Genomic DNA, 15,987 nt, shown 5'->3' with positions numbered 1-15,987 from the left:
TAGCAGTGGCTTCTTCCTTGCTGAGTGGCCTTTCAGGTTATGTCGATATAGGATTCGTTTTACTGTCGATGTAGATACTTTTGTACCGGTTTCCTCCAGCATCTTCACAGGGTCCTTTGCTGTTGTTCTGGGACTGATTTGCACTTTTCACACAAAAGTACGTTCATCTCTAGGAGACAGAACGCGTCTCCTTCCTGGCAGTATGACGGCTGCGTGATCCCATGGTGTTTATTGTTGCGTACCATTGTTTGTACAGATTAACGTGATACCTTCAGGCGTTTGGAAATTGCTCCCAAGGTTGAACCAGACTTGTGGAGGTCTCCAACATTTTTTCTGAGGTGTTGGCTGATTTCTTTTGATTTTCCCATGATGTCAAGCAAAGAGGCACTGAGTTCGAAGGTAGGCCTTGAAATACATCTGCAGGTACACCTCCAATTGACTCAAATTATGTCAATTAACCTATCAGAAACTTCTAAAGCCATGACATAATTTTCTGGAATTTTCTAAGCTGTTTAAAGGCACAGTCGACTTAGTGTATTGTATGTAAACTTCTGACCCACTAGAATTGTGATACAGTGAATTAGAAGTAAAATAATCTGTCTGTAAACAATTGTCGGAAAAATTACTTGTGTCATGCACAAAGTAGATGTCCTAACCGATTTGCCAAAACTATAGTTTGTTAACAAGACATTTGTGGAGTGGTTGAAAAATGAGTTTTAATGACTCCAACCTAAGTGTATGTAAACTTCCGACTTCAACTGTATATATTAAAAAACTCAAGGAAGTGGTCCAGGTCGTGAGGCAGCAAAGCATCCCCAAATCATCACACAAGCACCACCATGCTTGACCATCAGTATGAGGTTCTTACTGTGGAATGCAGTGTTTGGTTTTTGCCAGACGTAATGGGACCCACGTCGTCCAAAATTGACTCAAGTTTGCCAAAAAAGGACCTGGAAGTACCTGTATGATCATCAAGACTCTTGGAAGAAAGTTCTATGAACAGATATAACTTTCCACAGTAAGAACCTCATTCCAATGGTAAAGTGTGCTGGTAGTGTGATGGTTCGGGGATGCTTTGCTGCCTCAGAAAATGGGCAAATTGCCTTAATAGAAGGAACCACGAATTCTGCTCTGTATCATATAATTGTGCAGGAGAATATCAGGCCATCCGTCTGTGAGCTGGAGCTGAAGCGCAGCTAGGTCATGCAGCAAGACAATGATGCAAAACACAAAAGTCTACATGAAATAGTTAAAAGCAAGTGATGTTTTGGAATGGCCTAGTCAAAGTCCAGGCCTAATCCCAAATGAGAATTTGTGGCAGGACTTGAAACAAGCAGTTCATGCTTGAAAATCCACAAATGTTGCTGAGTTAAAGCAGTTATGCATGCAAGAGTGGACCAAAATTCCTCCACAGTGATGTGAGAGACTGATTAACAACGACAAGAAGCATTTGGTTGCAGTCATTGCAGCTAAAGGTTGTACAACCGGTTATTGAGTGTAAGGGGCAATTTCACACTGGGAAATTGGGTGTTGCATAACATTGTTAAAGAAATAAATAAAACATTTATCACTTTTTTGGAAACTCAGGTTCCCTATTATCTAATATTACGTTTTGGTTGAAGATCAGATAACATTCAGTATCAAAAATATGCAAAAATAGAGAATCAAAATGGGGGCAAATAATTTTTCACGGCACTGTATACACTACATGACCAAAAGTACGTGGACACCTGCTGATTCCAAAATTATTGGTATTAATATGGAGTTGGTTCCCCCTCTCCTGCTATAACAGCCTCCGCTCTTCTGGGAAGGATTTCCACTAGATGTTGGAACATTGCTTTGGGGACTTGATTCCATTCAGCCACAAGCATTAGGTTGGGCACTGATGTTGGGTGATCAAGCCTGGCTCGCAGTCGGCGTTCCAATTCATCCCTAAGTTGTTCGATGGGGTTGAGGTCAGGGCTCTGTTCATGTCAGTCAAGTTCTTGCACAATCTCGATAAACCATTTCTGTATGGACCTCACTTTGTGCACGGGGGCATTGTCATGCTGAAACAGGAAAGGGCCTTCCCCAAACGGTTGCCACAAAGTTGGAAGCATAGCATCGTCTAGAATGTAATTGTATGCTGTAGCATTAAGAGTTCCCTTCACTGGAACTAAGGGGCCTAGCCCAAACCATTTAAAACAGCCCTAGACCATGATTCCTCCTCCACCAAACTTTACAGTTGGCACTATGCATTTGGGCAGGTAGCGTTCTCCTGGCATCTGCCAAACCCAGTTTCATCCGTCAGACTGCCAGATGGTGAAGCGTGATTGATCACTCCAGAGAACGTATTTTCACTGCTCCAGAGTCAAATGTCAGCGAGCTTTACACCACTGCAGCTGACGCTTGGCATTGCACATGGTGATCTTAGGCTTTTGTGCGACTGCTCGACCATGGAAACCCATTTCACCGATGAACAATTCTCGCACTCGGCGGTCGATTTTATACGCCTGTCAGCAACGGGTGTGGCTGAAATAGCCAAATCCACATCCTATTGTATAGATAGATAGATAGATAGATAGATAGATAGATAGATAGATAGCCTCATCACTAGCTACCAATAAGCCATTTTAGGCTAATAATAATGTAGATAGCTTGTCTATCTTAGCTAGCATGCCTGCTGGCAAGGTTGGTAGACTTTAGAAAAGCCAGCCATTACTAAGGGCTCTTCCACTTATGATCCGGATCCTGGAGCGTTTGGTACCCTGATACGCGCTGTAGAGCATGTGTGTAGCGCAAATGAGCCCTGGCTGAAACAAATCCTGCTCCTGAGCATATTTAGTTTCTTTAAAAAAAGTACGGTCAGGAGGATACAGACTGCTCAAGAGGTATGCTTAGATATACAGAAAAATAAACATATTTTTTACATAGATTATGGCTCCAGATTGAAGGAAAGATCTGTTGCTAAATTCTCCACCTTCCGGTCTTTCTGCAATAAGACACCTCAAGATAGTGGAAAACCCATAGAAGCAGAAGAAACATTCTGGTGCAGGTGCAGTTTTGCACACACAATAAAAGCTTAGGAGGAAATGAAAGTAAAAGTGGTTTAAGACGTGGTGTGTGGTATACATCCCCTTCATAGTTTGTCTTCCTTTTAACTGCATTTTTTTCCAATCAATTAACTTTGAGCCAATATGAGGTGATAGACTGTGAAAATACTTTATCACCCACCAATTTCTTGGCTGTCCTCTACTCATTCTCATCCAGACTGTGGTATGAGATGAGGGTCTTCTGGAGTCTGGCTGTCCAAGCACTGGGGTCTTGCAAGCTTCTCATTTTGACCCTATTCAAAACAATGTCAAACATCAACCCACTGGGCACGAACTTGTTTCAACGTAAGTTGTCAATGTATTGTGACGTGGAACCTACTTGGAAAATGCTTTGGATTTGAAAAACTGTTTTGAGGGTGGAACTTCAACCACAGGATTGTGTCATCATGGTAACTACATTTCCACGAAGACCAACCTTGCATTCAAAATGTTACATTTGTACCTTTTACAAAACAACGTCAGAACTTCAATGTTATATCCACTATCAGAAAAAAGTATCCTACTGGAGAATTGATAAACTCAGCAAAAAAAGAAACGGCCCTTTTTCAGGACCCTGTCTTTCAAAGATAATTCGTAAAAATCCTAATAACTTCACAGATCTTCATTGTAAAGAGATTAAACACTGTATTTAGTGATACATTTCAAGGATATTTATCTTCTGCTTGGATAGTTCCATCTGTGCCACTGGTTTTAGTGGTCTACAAATTAATAATTTATATATTGGGTTCACATCTCCATCTTAACCAAAAATCTAAGTTAATTAAAGAATAGGACTAAATCAAATGAAACTTCCTTTAAAGTGCATTTAGAGTTTGATGTTCTTTTACCTGGATTTTTGGTTGAGATGGAGACGTGAATCCAACATACTGTACATTTGTAGACAAACTGGATTTAAAGGCAGAGTAAGTCAGTGAAACAGATGGAACTATCCAAGCAGAAGATAAATCTTCAAATGTTGATATTTGGTTGCGTTGCATACTAGGTTTGGTTTGCTCCTACCAGAACCTGGCTAGACGAAGGGAACGTTTATGCCCATTTTCTTCCATTTTTGCCTAAAATGACATACCCAAATCTAACTGCCTGTAGCTCAGGCCCTGAAGCAAGGGTATGCATTTTCTTGGTACTATATGAAAGGAAACACTTTGAAGTTTGTGGAAATGTGAAAGGAACGTAGGAGAATATAACACATTAGATCTGGTAAAAGATAATACAAAGAAAAAAACAACTATTTAAAAAATAAAAATTATACCATCATCTTTGAAATGGAAGAGAAAGGCCATAGTGTATTATTCCAGCCCAGGTGCAATTTAGATTTTGGCCACTAGTTGGCAGCATTGTATGTGCAAAGTTTTAGACTGATCCAATGAACCATTGCATTTCGTTCAAAATGTTGCATTAAGCCTGCCCAAATGTGCCTAATTTGTTTATTAATAACTTTCCGTGTTCAAAACTGTGCAGTTTTTAAAACACCTTCGCTTGAAAAACTAGAAAAAAGTGGCAGTAGTACTGTTGGTCCCTCTTGAGTCGCTGTAGTCAGAATTTATCTGAATTAATGTAAAATAACTGAATAAATCTTTAATTAATGTTGATGTTTTTGCTGAGGTGCACTACTTCTCAAGTGAAAAAATGTGCATGAAATAGTAATCTCTTGATGAATGACAACAAACAAACAAAAATTCATACTGTTGACCAATCACCGATGAAGGGGCGTTCATTTCGGCTACTGAACTTCCACTTGCCGCAAGAAAAAAAAATGGTGTACAGGAACAACCGGAAAACACTTGCTGAAGACCAAAACGAACAAAAACGTCACAAAATGTCATAATATACGCACAAATTGTTTCGGATGGGAAGCATGCGGATGCCTACTCACCCCGCCTCGTTTGTGATGGTGAACTGTTCTGCACATTATTTTGACAACATCCTTTATTTAGCCAGCCTTTATTTAGCCAGACACTAAAGGAAGAGGAGGGCAACATTCCTCCCTGGTTGACCTTTCATAGGTAGTGTTCTATTGCAGCTTGAAAGAATCTCTTGGGAAAAGCAGTTTCCCAAAAATAAGGTTTTCTATTGTACAATTATTCTAATCTATTATAGAGCTATTATATTATTATATTCAAATGCTACAGCATGTAGCTGTCACAATGGCGTGTATAAGTGGCAGAGGAAGTCAGGCGCAGGAGAGTCAAATAGAGTGTAGAATGGAGTACTTCAATTAAAGTCCTAGTAATCTGCTCCATAACACTCACGGAAAAAATATAAAACAAATCTGGGTACGAAGACCCGTCGCACACCTATACACAATTAACACAACACATGACAACGAACACTGTGACAACGCCTACCTAAATATGACTCTTAATTAGAGGAACGCCAAACACCTGCCTCTAATTAAGAGCCATACCAGGCAACCCAAAACCAACACAGAAACAGAAAACATAGAATGCCCACCCAACCTCACGTCCTGACCAACTAACACACATAACAACTAACATAAATAGGTCAGGAACGTGACATTACCCCCCCCATAAGGTGCGAACTCCGGGCGCACCAGCACAAAGTCTAGGGGAGGGTCTGGGTGGGCATCTAACCACGGTGGTGGCTCAGGCTCCGGGCGAGGTCCCCACCCCACCATAATCCATCCTAGCTTCCTCCCTCTAAGAATGTCCACCCTCCTTTTACCCCCACAAAATCCTCTTAATAACATCACTGATAGGGACAGCACCGGGTCAGAGATTCTGTCACAATGGCGTGTATAAGTGGCAGAGGAAGTCAGGCGCAGGAGAGTCAAATAGAGTGTAGAATGGAGTACTTTAATTAAAGTCCTAGTAATCTGCTCCATAACACTCACGGAAAAAATATAAAACAAATCTGGGTACGAAGACCCGTCGCACACCTATACACAATTAACACAACACATGACAACGAACACTGTGACAACGCCTACCTAAATATGACTCTTAATTAGAGGAACGCCAAACACCTGCCTCTAATTAAGAGCCATACCAGGCAACCCAAAACCAACACAGAAACAGAAAACATAGAATGCCCACCCAACCTCACGTCCTGACCAACTAACACACATAACAACTAACATAAATAGGTCAGGAACGTGACAGTAGCCTACAGTTTATAGTCTGAATCACAAGGTTTATTCATGAAAAATGACTTTTTCCATGGCGACCTATGATAGAAAACGATCATGTGAATGCTGTATATTTGTGTGTTCAAATGATTTACTGTTGCAGTAATCAGAGACCCAGGGCCCAATTTATGAAATGAACGGACCTCAATAAGGTAGCCTAAAAATAATTTTATAATTAAATTATATTTATGCCAACAAATAATACGGTTGTTTACATCATACATAAAGGTGATTCACCGAGCGTTTACACTACACAAGCGGCACTGGCCTACCCACGCTAGCCTCGCCCTCATGTGGGTGCTAAAACAATCGAGCAAGCAGCTTGGTAGTGCCACGTATCAACAGCTATTGTCAGCCAATCCAGTAGGGGTTGGAAGCTACGGTGAGCTTCAATTGGTCACTCGTGTAGCGATATCACGGAGGATTTGAATAAAGTTCAGCTTTCCCCAACTCTCGCACTGTTCAGCTCCCTAGCACATACTCGTGCTGCTCAAAGGTGTCCCGCCCCCCGTTTCTCTCGCTGTCTTTCCATTGAAAGTGAATGATTTCTGATGTTTCAGTGTTAAACTGCTTCCTAGTATAAACACACTGTTATAAGATACCACCCTAACGCATGAGAAAAAACAATCCCCTTTTCTAAAAAACCATTGCGTGCATATCATCGCATTTGCGTAATGGCATAAAGCATTAGAGGATAGGCACTTACAGAAGTTGCACACATGAGGAACATTTTTAGTAGCCTAGTGTCTGGACTTTTATGAACAAATGAGAAAAAACAATCACCTTTTATAAAAAAAACATTGCATGCATATCATCGCCCAGTGGCGATTTTAGCATGTAAATCTTGATGGGGCAAATAAAATAAAAAAAAGTATTATAAGACTTATGCATGCCAGCAAAGCCACTACACAACACAACACTAAACAATACATTAATTGCACTATAACGTTGACAAACGGTGCCAACAAACTTATGGCTTGCATACAGCTGTCCCAACAGCAGAGTCCCAACAGCAGTCCCAACACATTACATTTACATTTACGTCATTTAGCAGACGCTCTTATCCAGAGCGACTTACAAGTACATACATTCATACTTTTTTTTTGTACTGGCCCCCCGTGGGAAATGAACCCACAACCCTGGCGTTGCAAGCGCCATGCTCTACCAACTGAGCTACACGGGGCCCAACACCTTACCACTGCTTAAACCTGGCTATCAGTGGATCCGTGTCTGGCAGCGAAACAATTAATTCAGCCTCATTTAATGACTTTTCAAAAAACATAGCTGATATGGCTGACTTGTTTATACAAATGTGGTTTCTACTGACAATTGAGAAGTATAAACTATGGCATAAGGAAACGACGAGTGGATAAGAGGCAATCCGTAATTCTGATTAAGACATTAATGAGCGAGCTAGGACGGACATTGTCAATCTAACTATTTGTTCAGCACTTTTGAAATGTGAACCGACAGAACTCAGAACATTGGGCCGTTCTTACAATATTCTCCCTGTACACCAAGTCAGAACCGTAGGATAAATAACAGGGCCATATGATCAAACAATGAACCCTCTTACAATATTCAATGATTACATTTTCTCTAAAACAGGCTACAAGCTACATGTGCATGTGCACCACCAAGTCAGAACAGTAGACGGAATTAAGAGGGTTAATGGACCAAATTATTAGGGTGAGGCAAATGGGCTACTAACATCTTACTACACAACATACACTTCCTTCCAAACCACTCATTGTTGAACTTGCGATTTCCAACTTGTTGTGTAATGTTTATGTCCAATGGCCGATGAGCACCGATACGATTTATCTATAATTTCTCTTCATTATTTCTCTTCATATGACAAGGATTGAAAAGGATTTCCCAGTAGATTGTCGAATTGATTCATGATGACTGCTAGCTAAGATTTTGAAAGTATGATGTTAACATGATCAGTCCAATCAAAACTACTGTACATACAGATGAAGTCGGAAGTTTACATACACTTAGGTTGGAGTAATTAATTAAAACTAATTTTTCAACCACTGCACAAATTTCTTGTTAACAAACTATAGTTTTGGCAAGTCGGTTAGCACATCTGCTTTGTGCATGACACAGGTAATTTTTCCAACAATTGTTTACACACAGATCATTTCACTTATAATTCCGGTGGGTCAGAAGTTTACATACACTAAGTTGACTGTGCCTTCAAACAGCTTGGAAAATTCCAGAAAATTATGTCATGGCAGTAGACGCTTCTGATAGGCTAATTTACATAATTTGAGTCGATTGGAGGTGTACCTGTGGATGTATTTCAAGGCCTACCTTCAAACTCTGAGCCTCTTTGCTTGACATCATGGGAAAATCAAAAGAAATCAGCCAAGACCTCAGGAAAAAAATTGTCTGGTCCATCCTTAGGAGCAATTTCCAAACATCTGAAGGTACCACGTTCATCTGTACAAACAATGGTACGCAAGTATAAACACCATGGGACCACGCAGCCGTCATACTGCTCATGAAGGAGACGCATTCTGTCTCCTAGAGAGGAACGTACTTTGGTGAGAAAAGTGCAAATACATCCCAGAACAACAGCAAAGGAGCTTGTGAAGATGCTGGAGGAAACAGGTACAAACGTATCTATATCCACAGTAAAATGAGTCCTATATCGACATAACCTGAAAGGCCACTTAAATCCGCCATAAAAAAAGCCAGACTGCGGTTTGCAACTGCACATGGGGACAAAGATCGTACTTTATGGAGAAATGTCCTCTGGTTTGATGAAACAAAAATAGAACTGTTTGGCCATAATGACCATCGTTACGTTTGGAGGAAAAAGGGGGAGGCTTGCAAGCCGAAGAACACCATTCCAATTGTGAAGAACGGGGTTGGCAGCATTTTGCTGCAGGAGGGGCTGGTGCACTTCCCAAAATAGATGGCATCATGAGGCAGGAAAATAATGTGGATATATTGAAGCAACATCTCAAGACATCAGTCAGGAAGTTAAAGCTTGGTCGCAAATGGGTCTTCCAAATGGACAATGACCCCAAGCATACTTCCAAAGTTGTGGAAAAAATGGCTTAAGGACAACAAAGTCAAGGTATTGGAGTGGCCATCACAAAGCCCTGACCTCAATCCCATAGAAAATTTGTGGGCAGAACTGAAAAAGCGTGTGCGAGCAAGGAGGCCTACAAACCTGACTCAGTTACGCCAGCTCTGTCAGGAGGAATGGGACGAAATTCACCCAACTTATTGTGAGAAGCTTCTGGAAGGCTACCCGTTTGACCCAAGTTAAACAATTTAAAGGCAATGCTACTGTGAGGTTCTGAGTTATACACTATAGCCCTTACTATATCACATGTGATTGAATATTAGCAACTGTTGGCCTGGGCGCCTGGGTGTCTGTGTGTGTGTGCTGGAAGTAACAGTTAGCCCCAGATAAGTGTGCTGGGAAGCTGTGGCTAGCCTTGAGCAAGAACAGTGGGCTTTGTATGCAGGTGCGAATAGCTCAGACAATGTTGCAGAGCTGTCTGACCTCAGTCTCTGGGGTGAGGGAGCGTAATCTACACAGCAACAGCGCCGGGACACCAAAGAGCGCAAAGAGGCTAGGACTAGCCTGAGCGCCAGCGATAGGCTGGGTGAGTCTAAACCACGCCCAGTCTCTACTCTGACAGGCCGGCTCGGAAGCGGGAACTATCTCTGTCAGAGTACATTATAATATCTTTGTCAGGAACAAGTCAGTTCTCTGTCTTATCCTGCGCGATGATGCATTGAACCCGTATATACGAAAATTGCATTTACCATTTATTGCTTAGTTAATAAAAAATACATAGCATACAATCGGTGACTCATTGTCATACTTATCCTTGTACCAGATTGAATTGACGCAACCCTAACACTACCAAATACTAATTGAGTGTATGTAAACTTCTGACCCACTGGGAATGTGATGAAAGAAATAAAAGCTGAAATAAATCATTCTCTCTACCATTATTCGGACATTTCACATTCTTAAAATAAAGTGGTGATCCTACCTGACCTAAGTCAGGGAATATTTACTAGGATTAAATGTCAAGAATTGTGAAAAACTGAGTTTAAATGTATTTGGCTAAGTTGTATGTAAACTTCCGACTTCAACTGTATAACGTGATTTGACGTAATTGTATCTGTGGCCAATGACCTTGAACCTTATTGGATGGGCACTTCTAACGTATCTCTATGTGTCACAGCATTCATCGGAAGAAGAAGAGGAATCGTCAGACCAAAATGCAGCGGGTTACGTGTTCACTTTATTCGTTTAACTGACTGAACACTGAATACAAAATAACAAAAAGAATAGCCGAAACAGTTCTGCAAGGTGCAACCAACACTAAACAGAAAATAACCACCCACAACTAACAGTGGGAAAACAGGCTACCTAAGTATGGTTCTCAGAGACAACGATAGACAGCTGCCTCTGATTGGGAACCATACCAGGCCAAAACATAGAAATACAAAACCTAGACATACAAACATAGAATGCCCACCCACATCACACCCTGACTAAACAAAAAATAGAAACATACAAAGCAATCTACGGTCAAGGCGTGACACTATGTCAGCACCCAAAGGGCTCAAATTTTCGAGGTCTCCCGTTACTAACAATGACGTAGTTTCCCCATGAGTGACAGAACACTGAGCCAATCACGGCGCAACGCTCTGTATTTTCTGCTCGCTTGCCCCACCACCAAAGAAAGCATTGAGCAGGGCTAAAACACCTGCATTTTGAAGCTGCCTTACTCAAGAAAACAAAAAAGAGACCATGTTTGTGTGCGGCTTTATTAATTCAATTATATATATATTTTTGACATTGTTTTCAAACTGATATGTGACACGTATTAATGCCAAAATAACATGCAAAACCGGCAAGCCCTCCCCCAAAAACATTTTTGCTAGAAATGTGGGGCTCATAACAGATATGGATCTGCCCCACCTGCCCTGAATGACAGGTTGCCACTGTCCATGCCATTCTACGTTATTTTACATGAGTGGAGACTTTGGCAGAAACTTTTTAACACAGCCCAAATTATCAAAATAGCAGGCTACAATGACATGACAAACTGAGAATCTGAGATCAATAAAAACGATCTTGTCTTTAACCCATCAATAGCCTAGGCCTAGTTGTCTGTGTAACCGATGTGAAGTCGCTAACGTATCTAGTTAGCGGGTTGCGCCCTAATAGCGTTTCAAACGTCACTCGCTCTGAGACCTTCGAGTAGTTGTTCCCCTTGCTCTGCAATGGCCGTGGGTTTTGTGGCGCGATGGGTCACGATGCTTCGAGGTTGGCTGTTGTCTGTGTGTGCAGAGGGTCCCTGGTTCGAGCCAAGGTTGGGGCGAGGAGATGGACAGAAGCTATACTGTTACATCTGGAGACACATATTGTAGGATACAATATGAGCAGAAAATTATAGTACTGAAATTGCTTTCCAGTTTCAATGCCTCAGCCAATGATGCACAGCTCACTCGCTGGTGATGGGCGATGCGCTTGTGCCAAAAGCCTCTCTCGCGCTTGTTTTACTACTTCTTATGGCTGGGGGCAGTATTGAGTAGCTTGGATGAATAAGGTGCCCAGAGTAAACTGCCTGCTACTCATGCCCAGTTGCTAATATATGCATATTATTAGTAGATTTGGATGGGAAACACTCTGAAGTTTCTAAAACTGTTTGAATGAAGTCTGTGAGTATAACAGAACTCATATGGCAGACAAAAGTCTGAGATAAAAATCCAACCAAGAAGTGGGAAATCTGAGGTTTGTAGGTTTTCAACTCTTTGCCTATCGAAGATACAGTGGGATATTGGTCATATTGCACTTCCTAACGCTTCCACTAGATGTCAACAGTCTTTAGAACCTTGTTTGATGCTTCTACTGTGAAGGACGGGGGAATGATGAGGGCTCTTTGAGTCAGGGCTCTGGCAGAGTGCCATTAGCTGACCAGGCACGTTCACGTGAGACAGTTAGCTTGCGTTCCATTGCATTTCTGAAGACAAAGGAATTCTCCGGTTCGAACATTATTGAAGATTTACGTTAAAAACATCCTAAAGATTGATTCTATACTTCGTTTGACATGTTTCTACGAACTGTAATATAACTTTTCGTCTGAACTTTCGCATGGACTTGCTCGCACGTCGTGAGTTTGGATTGTGTACTGAACGCGCGAACGAAAAGGAGGTATTTGGAGATAAATGATGGACTTTATGGAACAAATCAAACATTTATTGTGGAACTGGGATTCCTGTGAGTGCATTCTGATGAAGATCATCAAAGGTAAGTGAATATTTATAATGCTATTCTGACATTGTTGACTCCACAACATGGCGGATATCTTCATGGCTTGTTTGGGCTCTGAGCGCTGTACTCAGATTTTAGCAAGGTGTGCTTTTTGCGTAAAGTTTTTTTTAAATCTGACACAGCGGTTGCATTAAGGAAAGGTTTATCTAAAGTTCCATGTATAATACTTGTACCTTTTATCAATGTTAATTATGAGTATTTCTGTAAATTGATGTGGCTCTGCAAAATCACCGGATGTTTTGGAGGCAAAACATTACTGAACATAACGCACCAACGTAAACTGAGATTTTTGGATATAAATATGAACTTTAACGAACATAACATACATGTATTGTGTAACATGAAGTCCTATGAGTGTCATCTGATGAAGATCAAAGGTTAGTGATTAATTTTATCTCCATTTCTGCTTTTTGTGACTCCTCTCTTTGGCTGGAAAAATTGCTGTTTTTCTGTGAATAGGTGCTGACCTAACATAATGATATGTTGTGCTTTCGTCGTAAAGCCTTTTTGAAATCGGACACTGTGGTGGGATTAACAAGAAGCGTATCTTTAAAATGGTGTAAAATACTTGTATATCTGAGGAATTTTAATTATGAGATTTCTGTTGTTTTGAATTTGGCGCCCTGCACTTTCACTGGCTGTTGTCATGTCGATCCCGTTAACGGGATCCCAGCCATAAGAAGTTATTAAACAATATTTGGAAGTTGATCAAATACAGATTTGCAGTGCTGTTCCCGACTGTAGGCTATTCCTTGTTATTGGGCTACAATCCACAGCTAGGCTATTTTTTAAAGATTATCCATTGATGCTCTGTGGGTAAATTATAGGCCTTCTTGTGATGTAGTAAACTATTCTGAGTGATTTAATTTATTTCTGAACAGACAGCAGTAATACTATAACTTTGGCATATGTATTTAAATTGATCAGGCTTGCTGCAGTTTTTTCAGAATCATTCGCGCTATTCTATAAGGAAATAAATGATGACGTGCAACGCTGGAGAGATGAGAGTTGCAGGCTCATGTCTATTAGAGCAGAGAGATCATAGAAAGCGAATCTCATTCAAGTTATGTGAGAGATACTGGCTCGCATTGGTCTCAAACATAGGTTACAATGTTACGCAAACCATAAACCTGGGCTGGCCAAACCCAAATCAACTCTTAGAATATAAGGCCCAGGCTGAAAATCACATTGTTTTTTTGTGGGAGCAGGAGAATTAAGCAAGAAGCAACTCGAATTAATTTTGATTGCTTTTGTTGAAATGTTTACATTGTCAAAAATGTATCAGGGGTGCTGCAGTTCCTTCATAACCTTTCTTGTGATTCTATAAGGAAATACATGATGAAGTGCAACGCCTGGAGAGATGAGAGTTGCTGTGGATTGTAGCCCAATAACAAGGAATAGTCTGCAGTCGGGAAAGTGTTGCAAATCCGTCAGTGAAAAAACAGCATGCAGACATAACAGGCCTTTCGCAATTCTTAAAATACAAATTCAAGGGAAAACACAGGTTGGAAAGCAAATGGCTCCTGCTGAAAATAGAAGACTAGGCTGTTGGCTACCAAAATATTTGATCAACTTCCAAATATTGTTTTACAAAGTAAAACAAGAGAGACAGAGGCTTTTGGCACAAGCGCATCGCCCATCACCAGCGAGTGAGCTATGCATCACTGGGTGAGTCAGTGAAACTGGAAAGCAATTTTAGGACTATAATTTCCTCCTCATACTGTAACCTACAATATGTGTCTCCGCACAACTAGGCCTAGGCTATTGATGGATTAAAGACAAGGTCGTTTTTATTGATCTCAGATTCTCAGTTTGTCAGTGTCAAAGTAGCCTACCATTTCGATCATGTGTGCAGTACTGAAAAAGATTCTGCCAAAGTCTCCAGTCATGTAAAATAACGTAGAATTTTATGAAAGTAAATTTTTCCCCAGACACTAGGCTACTAAAAATGTTCCTCATATGTGCAACTTCTGTAAGTGCCTATCCTCTAATGCTTTATGCCATTACGCAAATGCGATGATATGCATGCATTCTTTTTTATGACAAATGTGTTTTTTATTTTCTCATGTGTTCAGGTACCTCAGAACTCCCTAGGTCACCCCCTCTCACTTTTTGTTCCGGGGCCTCCTGATTTACAAAATAAGCACTGCTAACAACACTATCATGAATCTAGGAAATCATTTTGGTGGGTTAGAGTGCAGTGTTATTTAGTATTGAAGGGGAATTGAAACACTAGGATTTCAAACGCCAGCTAACTGTAAATCGCCATATTGGCATTTTTGCGTCACTGGCAGGAGAGAACATTTTGGAACTCACAAAAAATGGCTGAATTTACAGAATCGCCGAGTCTGAGTTTATGAGGTACAAATCTGTCGTTCTGCCCCTGAACAAGGCAGTGAACCCACTGTTCCTAGGCCATCATTGAAAATAAGAATTTGTTCTTAACTGACTTGCCTAGTTAAATAAAGGTTAAAAAATAATAATAAAATACACTTATGAAGACGTTCATGTTTGAGCCGATCATTGCCCCAGATCAGAGAGTTCGATCTCGTAGAAGTAACAACACAGCTATCACGCCTAAAACATCTCAGCCATGGAGGATCGGCATAGCGGTGACACAAACTGGTGTGAGTGCGGATGCTTCCAGATAATGGCTAGGGAGTATGAGTGTGTGTGTTGTAGAGAGATGGTGGTGATACAGCACAAAATCCCAGTGGATGTATTACATCCAGTCAGAGGTTCTGTTAGTCTGTCTGGATGGTGATGTATTGGACATGTCACTAATCCTTATGGATTTCCTGGCAGAATAGGTTACTCAACCAGTCAGCAGCCGATATGCCAGTGAAATAATTGCTGAAATGTACCTTGATTATAAATTGTTTAAAGCTAACTTCAGTAGTGGGTAGGTGCTTAATATATATCATCAGTAACTTAACGATATTTATAACAAGCGCTGTTTGGCGCGAGGGTAACGCATTAACCTTTTGATTAGATGACTAACGTTAACGTTCGAACGTTCGAATCGCAGACAGCATCGTGATTCATGAAATCTCATTCTAACCATTAATGGGGCGCGCTCATTATAAATACATTGTGATTTAGTTTCAGTATCAGACTAACTTTTCTTATGATTTTGTTTGCAGAGCATACAGACTGACAGTTTATAGCCAGTTCACCCTATGGGTACAAGGGAGAATTGGACAAGGTGTACGGCATGTCATCCCTGTGTGTGTTGTCTCTTCCATAAGGCGCGCATGTGCAGAATTAAGTGGCATTTATTTGATTTGAAAACCAGTTAATTTAAATCTAGACTGCTGTAATTTTTTCAAGCCATAGGCCTTATTTAAAAAATAGAATTAGTTAGATTGGCCACTATAACAACTGTTTCAAGTCTAACCAGAGAAACTTGCTTTGAAGATAAAACTACCGTC

Source organism: Salvelinus fontinalis, chromosome 10 (genome assembly GCF_029448725.1).
Source record: "Salvelinus fontinalis isolate EN_2023a chromosome 10, ASM2944872v1, whole genome shotgun sequence".
Taxonomy (NCBI): domain Eukaryota; kingdom Metazoa; phylum Chordata; class Actinopteri; order Salmoniformes; family Salmonidae; genus Salvelinus; species Salvelinus fontinalis.
This window is presented reverse-complemented; position numbering follows the sequence as displayed.